Below are 16,126 nucleotides of genomic sequence, written 5' to 3' on the forward strand. Positions count from 1 at the left end.
ACTCTGGCAGATGTGAAATATCGACATTGATTTTTGTTGAAGGAAGTGAAAATTAAAGCAAATAATTCTTTGTATTTTTTAAATTAAGATAATTATTTTATTTTTATTGCAATGCTCATTTAGAATTGATCCATTTCCAATTTTAGCGTGAATAGAAGCAAATATAGCGCACAGAGTTTTGGCGGCCGGTCGGAAATAGCCGACGAGTCACGAGACTGACCGAATGAAGCGTATATTCCGTGCGAAAGGGTCGTCCTATTTTGCCACGCTTATGAGAATTGATTCACATGAACAAATGAAATGCCACCAATATCTCATCACATGTAAAGCACCAAGTGAGGCCCACATTTAGTAGCATGAAAAAGTTATTACATCAAATAAAATATTTTATTATTTAAGATTGCTTTTCATAATTTTCCAAATTGATATAACCTAAAATTAGTTGGATTAATTGGCTTTAAAACGCAGTAAGCAGTTCAAAATGTTTCCACTTTAATTTGAGGAATCATACACGTTAATTAATAATAGGTAAATGTAAATATAAGAGTTCGAGTGAATGTGAAATAGGCCTAAAAGTTTTGTAAAGTGAAAATTATATCTTATACGTAGGTCGGGAGTGAGTAGGTATCTTTCACATTAAGAATTAGAATTTCATTTTTCTTTTTTGGGTAGCGCACATATTAATGACACCTAATAATAAATTAATTAGATTGGGCGATTTGCATCCAATTCGAAGATAGTTTGTTTAATTAGATTTTGGTTTTCATAATTTTGTTTTACGTATTTGGCAGCCACTGCATTTTTTTCATACGAACAAGCACAGTCTGAAAAACAAATGTGGAAAAAAACAGAGGTCGCGAAAATCGTTTAAATTGCTTTCAATGGCAACATTAGATGACTCAAAGGATAAATAATGCAACAAAAAAACTATTGTCCATTTTTTATTGTTAAGGTTTTCAAGTATAATTTTTTTGTAGAACGCCATTCTTATTTTTATTCTTACGTTTTTTTAACATCAACCCCGCTCAGGAGGCATGAGGAAAATAATTTTTCCCAGGGCCTATGTCATCTTTGAGGATGCTATGTGGTGGGTTTTTTTTTAAGGAGAGGAAGTTCTGGGAAGGAAAAATCTATTAGGGATGGGTAGGAATCCAAGAGTGACGTATAAGTATATCCCTCCCGTGCGGCGCAAGGATATAGGTCAAGAGACCGGTTGGAGAGGTCAAAGGGTCTTCCCAAATCAGCCTCTTCCGATTTGGCTCGCTCGTCCATAATTCGTCCGCGGTATAATTTTCGTCGGTATAATTTTGCTTTTATTTAATCTTGTAGCGCGCGGTATTTGGTCCGATGCACGGATCCGAATACTTTCTCCCTCACACGCATAGCGCCGTCTTGCTCAGCAACTTTCAGCTCACCACCCGTACAGGAAGACACCCCGTTGGCCGAGCTACCCCCACCCCGGCCGGCACTACCCTGCCCCAAAGGGTATATAGCACTCCTATATGGAGTCAGAGTATCCAGTCTCCTGGTTAAACTAGGTAACAGAATCCTAGTGGTCATTGCCCAGTTAAACCCTCCCCAGTACCAAGTCAAGAGAATCCTCCGGGTCCTCCTTGGGAATTCAAGTAACAGCTCCCTCGGGGACATTACTTGTCGGGAAAACCTCAACCCAACTAAGAGACCACGGGTCCTCTGTCGAGGTTATTACGCTAAGTGTTTACTGAGAACGTTACTGATCATTGTTTAAAATCAAAATTACTTTACTTCGTGCTGTTACTTTCCTGTACTCTGTTTTTTACTACAGGATTTTCCAATAAGAGGTGTTATTTTGAATAGCCCGCTATTTCGGTAAATGTTACTTTTAAAGCTGTCATTTTTTGACATTTGACAAGTAGAAACTACGCCATTAATAAAAATGGTACGATTAACGCTTCAACAACGCATTGAAATTATTAAACTTCACTTGAGTGAATCAAATGCAAATCATCTTAAGTGATGAGGCCCATTTCCACCTCAGTGGATTTGTCAACAAACATAATTGTCGCATCTTGGGAAAAGCCAAGAGTTATTCTTGAAAAATCTCTCTATCCTCAACGTGTGACTGCTTGGTGCGGTTTATGGTCCGGCGGAGTCATTGGACCTTACTTTTTCGAAAATGAGGATGGAGCAACAGTTACGGTAAATGGATCGCTATCGAGAGATGATTAATGATTTTTTATGGCCGGAATTGGATGGTATTGATCTGGACAACGTTTACTTTCAACAAAACGGCGCTACGTGCCACACAAGCAATGAAACCATTGATCTCTTACGATTGAATATCAAAATAACACCTCTTATTGGAAAACCCTGTGTAAGCTGTGAACCCAGTATGTAAGAGAAATAAACTAACCAACGCTGAAAGACTTTTTTCTTACAAACACCTTGACACAATCTTACTTTTTTTTATATTTGGATTTTTATTATTATTTTCTTTAAAATACCTTTTTGTCTTTCATTTTTATCTTTATTTTTATTTCTAATAAGGTTTACGCAATTATATGTTTTTTTAAATATACGTCCTTTTGCCTTCAATTTTATTATCTACTTCTACACAATTATATTTTTCTGGTTTTCATTAAAATCTAAATCATGTATTGCTACCATATTACGGGGATGAGTACGGTAGAACGTTGGTTGAGAAAATCACAAAATGAGTAAAATGCAATAAAAAAATATTGTATTGAATTTAAATAAAGAAAATATCGTCGATATTTATGTATAATTGGCTTCCGACAGGTCTTTTTGGATATCCGATTTATCAAAAAAAAGTAACTGTAAAAGGTGCTTAACTTTTGCGATGGATTAATCTGCCAACTACATGGAATTACCAGAGCCTTACTATTGCACGTTTAGGCAATTTTATAATCGAAAACGCTGCACGCATAGTTAATTGTATTATTTTACAGTATTTTGGGACTTTTGTAGGCTCTAACATAAAAAATACTATACAACAACGTATGAACCTAATTTTTTTCTGTACACCTTGTTATTAAGTACCAACGTAGTAAATATGTTCCCACTGCTGCTTAAATAAATAAAAGCTTACGATCACATCTCGGAAAATACCCATCAATCTGTAGGTTCAAATGTTTACAAGAATAAATTGGGATGAAATCTCAAATGTCAACATTCCAGAATGCCGATGTTTTCTGGAAATTTTCATGAAACGAAAAGATTTTTTCCAGATTTCATCGAAATTCATCTGGAATGAATACTTAAGATTGGACGTTGTGGCAAATAAAGTTACCAAATAATAAATTTATAAGCTTTTTAGCTTAGCTTTTTCTTAGATTGAAGACAAGATTCCATTTACGCACTCAAGAGATAGTAAACAAATTACTTCGTTTGATAACTGGAATTATGAAACCATTTAAAAATACTGTCACTATTATAAGTACGTAACTGTGGTTCGTTGCACACAAAATTAGGTTTCCCCCATCTGGCGCCCTCATTATGCAATCTACCAACACTTGGTGGAGTCTGTTCAAAAAGCCTTCACTAAGACAGTAAGCAAACTTAAAATAACTATGATTAAAACACTTCAATCTTATAGGTTTACCTAACAGGTGGAAACTATCAGACTTGTTGTGCTTATTAAAAGCATTACAGTAAATTAATTGAGGTAGGAAACAGACCACAAAGCAAATATGAAACTATTAAATTAGAAGCTTCAACAGCAATAAAGCATTTACAACCCTCTCTCTGTTATGTGTCGTTTGTGTGATGAAAATGGTATGATCAAAGAAATTGGTACATTTTCCAACTCACCTATAAAATTTTAGCAAATCTAAGGCAGTCGTGTCGAATGTTGCGCGATGCATGTTGCATGATCTCTGCAGTCGGCAGATAAGCTATGTAGCTTGTAGCTCAGTAAACAGTCGGTATTGCAGATTTCCTTTTTCTTATTTACCGCCTTTACGACAAATAGAATCATTGGTAGTATTATAAGGTGACTATTGTAAAAGGTAATTAAATAAATAAATATTAAATGTAATTTGACAAGAGACTGAGAAGACGGCGGAATATCGCCTAAATGTGTCAACACTAACAAACGACTGTAAATCAAGTCAGTTACCAAGTGACGACGAGATTGTGAAATTTTATGTCATATTATTAAAGTGCCTAAGTTATAAAATTCGACCACGATTCAAAATTGAAACGTTGCTCGAAATAGCTTAGCCGTGTTTGGTGAGCAGATCTGAATAACCAGGTACTCCTCCACCTTCCTCTTCCTCACAAAATATCCCGATTCGGGAAGCCATGGTCTCACTGGCTCCAGAAGGTTGAGTGCACTTAGGACTCTTGTGCAGTATTGACATAAAAACAAAAACAAAAATCGCTAATTCTCGCCTCTATCCGTTTGCACTGATTGCAGGCCCAATACAAATATATGGTCTGGTAAGCTCTCGGTATATCGCACTCGGTGTTTGTCGATTCTTTACCGACCCACCCATGGGATGATTGCCTTAAATGGAATGTTTACTTACATAAAAAAATTGTTACGATCCTCGATTTTGCACTTGTTACTACGCAATTTTTTTTCTCTCAAACTACTTGTCTTCATCACTAGAACCACTTCCGACTGTAAAAATATAAAAACCCTTAGAACTCTTTACTGCTCCTCGGTTCGCCCCGATCTTGAATATGCTTGTGTTATATGGTCTCCTTTTTATGCTATCCATATTCGTCATATTGAGTCCGTTCAACATCGGTTCCTAAAAGGAATTGCTAGGAGGCTAGGATTAGAAAGAGGCAATTACTCGTATTATGAAATTGAACAAATTCTAAACCTTTCTCGTTTAGAAGATCTTCGGAAAAAATCTAATCTCATTTGTTTCTTTAAAATTATAAACAATTTGATTGACTCACCTACATTACTAGAACTCATCACATTCAATATACCTACTCGTATATTCAGAAATAAAGATCTGCTCTTCCTCAATCAACACGCGACTAATTATGCTTATAATTCACCATTGTCCAAAATATTTAGAATGTTCAACTCACGTCAAGACCTTGGTTTTTTTGGTATAAGTCAGAATGTTTTTTGTCGTTCACCATGCAATTGAGGATATTTTGAATCAATTTCTTTGTTTTACCTGTTTGTTTCTGCTTTTATATACCATATTTTACTCTTGCATTGTACATTGTCCCAAATCTCGTGTCGCTTTGTTTTATATTGGATGAAGTCCGTTAATTAATAAATAAATAAAAAATAAACCTTTGAGACGTACACGACATACAGTGCTATTCCACACGTTTGATTATAAAACAAATGCAGCATCTAATTTGACAATCAACTGAGCTCTTATAATATTTACATACTCTAAATAATATTTGTCTTAACTCTAACATGGATATTTTTTCGGATTCACTGCCTAAATTCAAACGTCGCATCATGTCAATAATTTAAAATGTTCAATGCGCATACATACAGACACACACACACACATACACAAATACTCACACATACTTCACACACATACCTATATACTACACAAGTCACCTGGTAATTAAGGAATAAACATACCACTTAGCAGACATTACAAGGAAACATATCATAGGTACCCAACATGAAGTATCTTATTCCTATATATTGTTTCATCTCTGTAAATCATGTACTGTTTGTTTCTATGATATAAAATAAATAAAAAAACAATTATATTTTCCTCTGCTTTAGCTATAATGTAATATAATTATTTCTTTTGTATCCAATACTCAACGGATGATGAGAACAAGTTTTTAATTTAATGTGTATTATTATTTGTTATTAAAAATTTTCTAAAGTAGGAGTCTGAAAACGTCTGAACACAAATAAAAGAAAAGTGTCGAATGAATTCATTAGTGAACCAATTGGTTAACTCTGTCTCTTCACGCCTTTAAACTGATTCAACGGGGCATTAAAAAAGACACAACTTAATTTGGTTTTTATCTGTTTGAAGTATCGTCATTTATTTTATGGTTGGCAATTTAATATTATATTGAAGTTATGCCTGTGGAAAAGATTTTACATGTGAAGGATTATTTAAAAAAAAATTGTACTTATGAACGAGAGCTGAGCTAGCGTTAAATAAACTCCCCCGCCCTAGACAAATAGATTAGAAGCGACTCGCAATCGCGATTAAGAAATATTGATCCCAATCTTTTTTCTTATTAAAATATAATCCGAACTCAATGTTTGTCCAACCTTTGGGATTATTTATGCCGAGGATGAAATGAAAATCCCAGGTACCTGAAAGTACGGTAGGCTTCGGTTAATTAGATCACGCTCGCTTTGACTATTTTTGAATGCTGATTAAGCTTTGATTCTGTTCGAAAAATCTAATTTTTTATTCACATTTTTTATGTAAATGTATAAAACATTTTAAAGTTTAATGAACTTAAGAGGAAGCTATAAGCTGAAAATGTGTATATTCTTGGTATACCTTATATCTTAGGTAATAGGCATTAAAATCGCTTGACAAACGGAGTCTAGAAACGTTTATAATAAAGCAAAAAAATTAATTAAGTGAACCTGTCACAGATAATCTTAGCTATAATTCTGTATTTTTTAAAGATGTTTCCTTTATGCGTTCATACGTTTCTATTGAAAAAATATTTTTTTCAGTAGTTTGCATTTATATTTTTTATTGATTAATTTATTTTTTTATTTGTATTCTACTCAAACGAAGCGATAGGAAAACCTTCAATTTATCTAAAGCATATTTTTTTGTATTCATAATGTATATAAATTCGTTATAAAGATTAATCAAAAAAGTGATTTGGCACTAAGCTTCGCTTTAAATTTTAATAACCTAAGATTATTACCGATAATCTTGTTTTATCAATAATAGACTATGGAGATACAGTGTATTTTTTATATGAATCCGCAGAAGAGTTCCAACCGTATGGACCCTGGGAGACTATGGAATCCCCAATTGGGGTAGGTTGTGAGGTTAAATGTAGCGGTGAAGGGAAGGAGATGAGGGAAGAGGGAGGGGGGAAAGTACCTGGCTATTCAGATCTGGTCACCAAATACGGCCAAAGCCATTGCAAGCAACGCAACCAGGGCGATACTGAGAGCATCTTCCACTCTGGGACATGCCGCAAATAGACAAAAAAAATGTAATGAGTAATGTGTGAAATAACAAAAATTAATCACATAAAAATAATTTTTGCATGCCGTGATTTGAACCCACGACCTTCAGCTCGCTAGTCGAGATCGTATTGCTTAAAAAAAACAATAAACAAGTGCAACGTTTTCAATATATATGTATCCGATAATGCTATAATGTGCAGACTGCACTGACTCTGGACTTATAAAAAACAATTCATTATTGGTATTCCATTTTTTTTTCAATGTTGATTTTAAATTTTGTGTGTTGTAAGTTATGATTTTTGTGATTCGTACCATCCAGTGAATACATTGGTGCTGACTGTATTTAAGCGATATATCTGGATATAATACAATATTGTGCGAAATGGCATTTAAATGTGTTTCAAAGCGTATTTTATTAGGGCTACCAAATATTCCGATGTAATGAAATTTTTTTTCAATGTTCCTTGCAGAGTGAAAGACACTTCCATGGTGGGTTGATTTTGTTTTCAATAAATACAGATTACTTTTTTCTTTAAAATAAATTCATAAATATAAAATAAAAAACTTTTATTGGAAAATTTTGACTTCAGTTGACTAGTAATACAGTTCTTACTCATGAAATTACCCGGACAGAGTATTTCATTCACTTGATCGTGCCGTATTTTTTTGGACGTCCCCGACTTCTGAAATACATTTTACACAAAAACGAGAATTTATCAGGAGAGCTGAAAATAGCGTCGTTAGCCTAAAGGTTTCTGACTAAAGAGATACGCAAAATTTTATGACGCCATAGCTTACCATTCAAGAGTTTTTGTGTAGGTATTCACATAGTTAAGTGGGTACCTAGATATATTGTAGAATATTATTTAAGAAAATTATTGTAGTTTTTTAATTACTTACGACGGATTTTGAAGTGTCGTGATAAAGTCAGTGACATCGAGCAACGATAATTTACAAATAATAGCAACGATTGATAATTTTTGTTACTGCTAATTTGTGTGATTAGACTATATTAAACAGTAATGTTCACTTAACGAAACAGCTAATGTCGTAATTTGGTGGTCGCACGCCCAGGCCTGTAATCTAGTCGGCTTTGACTGTCCTAATATGATTTAATATTATATAAATGGTGTCACTGATGAGAATACCAACAGAATAGATAAAAGATAAATATCAAGCCAGAACTGTTCTACAGAAAAAAGGAATAGTAAACTTAGTAGGGGTAATAATAAAAAAGGAATAATAAACTTAGTAGGGGTGCCCGGGTTTATGGGATGGGGTGTGTCCGGGTCTTGGTGGCAGATGCGTCTGCCCACTAACTGAGTGGCATGCCAGATCACTCCTGGACACACTGACCCCCAGGTTCCTACCAACCCATCGTATCTTATCCCTGAATTTTCTCTACTTCCTTTTTTTAAAAAGACCCCCTAGACAGCATCCCCGAAGAACTGGGAACTATTTTCCTAATGCCTTTGTGTAGCTAATGTATGTATGAGCCTCGCATTAAGAATCACATAAAATCTGCCCGGAACCTTGGGACTATGGCATCTCTATTTGGATTAAGTTGTAAGGCTTATATGAGTGAGAAAGGGAAAAAGCATGGGTAAGAGAGAGGTTGCAAGTATTAGTTTTTTCAGATCTAGTCCCCAAACAAATCCAAGCAACAATATTTTGATTATGACTGGTGGCTTTTTACCGGGGCGATACTGAGAGTATTCGCCACTCGTGTGACAGCCCTAGCATTAATTGGCACACAGAATTTATGACAGAAATATAAATAATTTCGCTTATTTAGTTAAGTTATTAAATTAAAACTCTCCCAGAAGTGTCTTCAAGAAGGTGTTAAAATGAACAATTTAATCAAGATAGACTATTATAGTGCAAATTCTGCTCCATCACAGTACAGTTCCTTTGTAAACCAGACTCGTTGCAGTCAAATGTACTTTTAGTATTACTTCTAGTAAGTTTAGTCTGACGAATAATAACCACAAACGAGTTTGGTGTCGGGCGATGCAATCTTTTAAATTGCAATACCAAGATTGCTCAAAGGTAAAAAATTTATAAATTTTATCAATTTAAAAGTACTTTCTGAAAGGAGATGATACTACGCCGTAATTTTCTGAGGTAATTTAATATTCGATTATGTTATTTTGTAATGTTTTGTCGGTGACCGGATATATCATCAAAATGATAATTCACCACATACTTAAAAAGTTATATAAAGTCATGGAAAGTGATGAAACAAAAACTTTATTAACTGGGTTAATATGTTAGGTTAGGTTTGGTTAAGTTAGGTTAAAATTATTTTTTTCATCGTTTGTAATGACTTTATATCACTTTTTAAAGGTGTGTTGAATTTTCGATGTGTTGATTTATCATGGAACCGTTTTGTTTGTTACGAGATTTTTAGCTTTCGCATTTAATTTCATTTTTTGAATAGATTGTGATGTGTGGAAATGAAGTTGTGAGCTTAAGGCGACACAACACTCTAATAAAGGGGTTTGCCCGAGGATCCCATTTCAATTAATTTAGACGAATTCGTAACAATAACATATTGCATTGTTTTGTTTCTTCGAATAATAATCCAAAACACAATCTTTTTCTGTTTTCTGCGCCAAAAAAAAGTGTAATGTTGTGTGCCTTGAGGACTTTTCGCCGCTGATTTACAGTTATTTTGAAACTTTGCTTTCGTAATTTTCTATATTTTTGTTGTAATTGTTAGTATTTTGATGAAAAATTGCCCCTTGGACCCCTACTAAGCCCCCAAATCTCCTCCTGACCCCCCTGATGGTAAATATATAATAATTTCAGACAGTGAATGTTTTGTTCTAACTTCAACTAAAAAAATAAAGTTTAGCCCCCAAAACCAATAAAACTCGATTCGCCTTCGACTTCACAGTCCCCACCAGCACTTTTTCAACCTCCACCATCAAATTTTTATTCTCCTCATTTTCGTAGCCGGCTCAGCAAATCGAACAAGGTAAAACCATTCACCCGCTTGAATTTTGTAAATTCCTACCAATTAGCAAGAACCTTTGTAGTCTGGAGGTGTAAAAGCCGAGGGTCGATGCCAAATCTCGACGTAGAATTTCTGACAGGGTCAGCCGCCATCATTTTTATTAAAAACGTATTTATATCTTATGTATATCTTCAAATTCTATTTTCAAGGCTTACATTCCTACTTTTAATGTTACTCGCATGGACCTGGTCAGATGTATCTCCACCGATCTATCCATCGCAGATATCCGGTATTTAATCTAAACTCCAGACATATCGGCAATCTTAAAATTCAAGGACTACTCTGAAGGCGAAATTTCCTAGGAACCCTCCCAATCTGTCATCTTCACCTTTGAAGGACAATCTTTTCCCTCTCATATATACTTATTCTTCAACTCATTACCAGTTGAAATGAAAACTTATCCCACCACTTAATGTTTCTATTGCTAACGTTTTGGTCATGCCAAAGCTGCTTGCAGATCCCTGCCCAGATGGTTTAAATGTGAAGAAAACCACCCAGCTACCCAATGTCCTTCTTCTTCCCCACCTAAGTGTTTCAACTGCTTGGGATTTTATTGCCCAGAATAATCTCACAAAAATATATCAAATTTTCTATGGCCTCTCAGCATTTGTCTTTTCTGCAGGGTTCTAAATTATTCCCGACTGTCAAATCATTTGCTGAGGCTTTATCCAGTAACTCTTTATTCAAATCTTTCCAATCCTCAACAACAACTTCTTCTCGTTCAACTGAGTTGACGTACAAAAACCTTATCTATAAACGGGCTCCTGGATACGATCAGCTACAACACCACTTACTACTTCTAAACACCAATCGTTAATCTCTGTAAAATCCCACAAATGGGTGCGCAAACAATTATAATCTATCCTCAACGAACAAGCCGAAGTGCTATTTTTAACAAATCTAACCTTCTTAACGTTTCAAAGTCAAATATTGTTTCTGTGGCTTCTGTTATATTTCGGAGACATGGTTTAATCCATCTACCCACCCACTTTAATGTGGGAGGGTACTCCGGTCTCTGCGATGATTGCACGGATGGTACGGAAGAGCCTTTGTATCAAAAAAATCCCAACCTTTTTCCCAATAAATAACATCAAACCTTCCAAAGTGCTGACTTTTACTTCTTAGTTGCAGTTAAAAAAGGATACATTCTTTATTTTAATCACCCACACAATCCATTTTAATAAACAAACTTGGTTGCAAATTGTTCGTCAACTAAGCCCCCCATTCTTAATATTAGGAGATTTTAATGCCCATTCCCCAGTTTGGGGTTCTGATTTCTCTGTCCGAGTTTTACTTTCTCTGTACGACTACATTACTTATGTCGTCAAGATCTGCGCAATAAACACTTATATCGTTAATATTCCGACGTGATTTTAGGGTATTGTACTGTCTTAAATGAAATGGGGAAATAATTGGGGTTAATGTAGTAAGGTGTGTTTTTTTTTTAATTTTAGGTTTTTTCCTATTTTTTAGCAGGGGTTTTAACAAATCTTAAAAAAATACATGATGTAAATGTAGTACAAATATTACACTTACTTTTACTTGGAATTTCTTCCGGTCTCCTTTCCTATAAGGCTTGAATTGGTGTCTGTTTTAGCGCATATGGTATTGTTTTACACAGCTTTCTAAAGAAGCCTGAAGCGATATGCAAATATTTAAGGGGTAGATTTCATTGACACAAGAATACGAGATTGGTTATTCAGGAAAATATCATAGTTTAATCCCGTATTGAATCTTTAGTGTGTTGGATTTTTTCCTTTTATTTAATTTTTTTAATTTTATTAGATATTACGCCCAGCCGGGCTTTTACATGCATTTTAAAACAGAATATGTCTAGTGAGCTATCGAAAATTATACAAAAAAAAATAAAGCTAATGAATATAAAATAATGTTAGCATAACACGTAACAGTGAAATACAATATTTAAAACGCAATTTGACCAAGATTTTTTTAAGCTAAACAAATTCTCAGTTCTTGGTCATTCGGCGAAGAACTTTTAAATTTATTTTTATGTCAGTCCACGTATTTGAAGGTTGAGTCTATACTGTTATCTATCTCATTTTCAATGGCGGCTATCCAACCATCTAGATGTTTTTAATTCGTTGATCAGATGAGAATATTTATCCCATCTTATATAGGTCGATGGGGCGGAAGGGGAATTGTTACCATTTATCCGGAAGTTGTGAGAATTTCCCAATCCTCGTGTTTTCTTTCGTGAGAACGCTCATGTTTTATTTATTTCATTGTTCGTATTCCCTTTAAATAGTAACTCACACGAAGAATACTAACTGATATGAAATACTGTTAATTTATTAAAAATCTGGTGAAATTATTCGTTTTCGTGTTAAAAATCGGACTGCTGGCTTATAACGAAAGAATTGAAAGAGCTCCTAATAAAGTACTAGTAAAAAGCAAATGTTTTAGAAGGACGGCGGAACACATATTCATAAAAACACTGATAATCAAATTGACATTCTGATATCGTCGCATTCCGTCATGATATGTATTAGGAAAAGAACACGTCTTCTCGATATATTCTGAATGACTAATGTTGTATCATTTTTCTCCGTGCACCAAGGAAAAGTCCAACATGTTGTTTTTACAAATGGTAGAGTTTTCTCCTGACTCTGATCGTCGCACTTAAGGTATAGCAATCAGAATTGAGTCGAACACAGTGCTTGCATATATGCATTGCTAGCATATATCACACAAAAAACATGTTATTTAACGTCCAGTGAAATGCAGCGGTATTTTAAAATTAAATTTTGAATGTTTTGAAAAAAAAATAAAGAACTGAATTGCATGTACAAAGTCTAAGGCGAGGGGAAAGGCTCTCGATTATCAAGCTGGACGTCGCGTGTTTGAATCCCGGCTTGCACAAATAAATTTTATTTGATTAATTAGTTTTTTTTTTCAAAAATTACTTATTTAAAATAATGTATTGTATATTTGCAACACGTTTAAGAATGGAAGATATTATCAGTATGGCCCTGATCTAAGAACATCAGTTAGAAATGAAACGTTGCTTGAAATGGCTTTAACCTTGTTTAGTGACCAGATCTGAATAGCCAGGTACTTCTCACCTTCTTTTTCTACATTTCCTTCCCTTCACCATTACTTTCAACCTCGCAACATACTCCAATTTGGGATGCTATAGTATCACTGGTTCCAGACGTTTGGGAACAGTTCACACATAAAAAAAATATAAAAAAGTTGTTTAAATGTCAAGACGCCAGAGCTCATCATTCTAGAGACTTTACTGCTTTAGCACACAGATCTTCAGCTTCAAAGTTGATTTATTAATGACAAGTATCTCGTCTCATCTGTCACTGTTAAGTGCTTTGTTTAGACAGTTTTTTTTTTCAAAAGAAAAATGCTGCGAAGTTGTTTCAATAGATGAAGCGGTTTTCAGTTTTGAGATTCACTTAAATAAAGTGCACAAATGCGTCGTTATTTCAAAGATGACTTTAAATCTGAAATAAAAGATTTATACTGCCTCCTTTGTTTTGAATGTATTTTTCTGCCTTATCTCGTTTGGTTCATTAACCCAATGAAGTTAAATCGTGATGTAAAATCACGATGTAAAATAATAGTGATATTAATTCATGATGTCAACAAATTTTGTACGGTGAATATTTATGAAGTAAATCATATTCAATGAAGAAGAAGATAATACTAATAAATCGATAAAATCATTGTTAAAAAATATGTTGCACTGATTATATTATGTATTACTTGCGTCTCTTACTTTCTCTAATATTTGTGTTTCACATATATTTAATTTTGAATTTTTATTTATATTTTTTTTATATTTTAATCTGTATTTAGGTATATGAAAATTCTAGTGTCCTATGATTGAGTAGATTTTGGTAATTGTTGTACCTATTTGTATATTAACTGAGTTTTTATAATGGATTGTTCTCACGTATAGAGATCGTCTGTAAAAGCCCAGTAGAAATAAATAAAAATCTAAATGAAACATGAAACAGAACAAGACAGAGAAAAATAAAAAAGATAACGGTCACAACTAGGAATTGAACCGAGGATCTCTAATTTTATCGGGACAGGCGTCTTAAACCACTCAATAATTGGCACCTATTTATTCAGCGTGTTTATTATTTTAATTAATTATTTATAATTATTAGAAGAGATCTTGGGTTCAATTCCTAGTTGTGAGTGTTTTATTTTTATTTTTATGTGTCTTGTTCTGATTCATGTCTCGTTACAATTTATTTCGTCAATACTACTTACTTCTCCACCTTCCTTTTACCATCTCCTTCCTCTCCCATTACTATCAGCCTAAAACATACCTCAATCGGAGAATCCAAAATCTTACTGGCTGCAGAAAATATGGAGTAGTTGGGACGCTTATGCAGTCTCACATAATTTTTTTTGAATAAAAATTATATCTAGCAATATTTAAAAATTGCTTTAGTAGGACGCAGACCATTTACTATAGTTACCTTACGTGTAACTCTAAATAATATATCTTACCTATAAATTCAACAATATCTTTGAGTGTACATTTGAAACTTTGCAGCAAAGACGAGTAGTAGCTGACTCAAAAAAAAAAATACACAAAATTTAAAATTTTGACAACAAACAAACTTCTGTCCCTTAAATTTAATTTTCCTTTGAAACGTACACGACATACAGTGCTATTCTACGCGCTTAATTATAAAACAATTGCAACATATTATTCGCCAGTTAACCGAGCTCTTGATATTCTAAATAATATTTGTCTTAACTCTAACATTGACATGTTTTAGGATTCACTGCCCAAATTCAAACGTGGCATCATGTCAATAATTTAAACTGTTCAATGCGCATACATACAGACACACACACACAGAAACACTCACTCATACATTACACACGTCACATACACACCTACATACTACAAATGTCACCTGGTAATTAAAGAATTAACATACCACTTAGCAGACATTACAAGGAAACATATCATAGGTACCCAACGTGAAGTATCTTATTCCTGTTTATTGTTTCATCTCTGTAAATCATGAACTGTTCGTTTCTATAATATAAAATAAAATAAATGTTAGAGTTTATTATCTAACATGAACTAATAAGTGTTTAGTAAAAAAAATGTTAATTAAATTTTATTATTAATAGCGTTATATTAATAGCGTTGATTATATTATTTTTAATTTTATTTTTTATTTCCAAAAGGTATTTTTATACTTACGAGAGATAAGGTACTAAAGTCACTTTTTATTTCAAGTTTAAAAATTGTTATTTTTGTTCATAATAATTGATCTTCATTGTTGTTATTATTTAAATTTAAGTTTACGAATCTTTTGCGCGGTTTTATTTCGATTACTGTATAATAATGACTAGTCATTTAATAAATAAAGATTCGAAATTTTAAAATTGGAAATTCAAATGTCATACGGCATATATTCTGGTCTAGTTATGTGTAATTTCTATTTCTAAATCACCTAAGAAATTCTAAAAAAAAGTACTATAGGATTCATATGTCTTATACTGATTTATAATATGGAAATTTTAACTATACAATTGTAAATGTTCTCCAAAATGCCCTGGAAAGAATCTCAGACTTGTGATGTCCCGAAAGAAACCATTCATCTGTTCTGAATGCAATTACTATTTTATCCAAATTGACCCTGGTAATAAATTAAATCTTTGCGATTCTTTCAAGGATAATGAAACCATCCTGTCACTTTGAATGCAATCAACAATGTTCTCAAAATTGGTTTTGACAGCATCAAGATTCCATTGTAAGAATATTATGTACTAAATACACAATTTGGCTGTCCTGAATCGGGAATCCTTCCCAGTTGGACGGACAAAGGTTCATTTTGTTTGTATTGTTTGTAATTTATATATTATGACTTCATAAGCAAACAATTTTCCTCTCAGTATTGGTTCTGAAAGTATAATGAATTTGCGAATAAAACCAAAGCTTATTATTGTTTATTATATTTATTTATCACTGAATCTTGTAG

General features: G+C 33.5%; 1 protein-coding gene across 1 annotated transcript in view; it reads right to left on the reverse strand.

The window, feature by feature from the left end:
- The window catches only part of LOC149411963 (uncharacterized), a 591,119-nt gene that overhangs the window by 513,254 nt on the left and 61,739 nt on the right, over positions 1-16,126 (reverse strand). The window lies entirely within an intron of this gene.

The sequence above is a fragment of the Hesperophylax consimilis genome, chromosome 24 (genome assembly GCF_061612785.1).
Source record: "Hesperophylax consimilis isolate HC1 chromosome 24, BYU_Hcon_1.0, whole genome shotgun sequence".
In the NCBI taxonomy this organism is placed as follows: domain Eukaryota; kingdom Metazoa; phylum Arthropoda; class Insecta; order Trichoptera; family Limnephilidae; genus Hesperophylax; species Hesperophylax consimilis.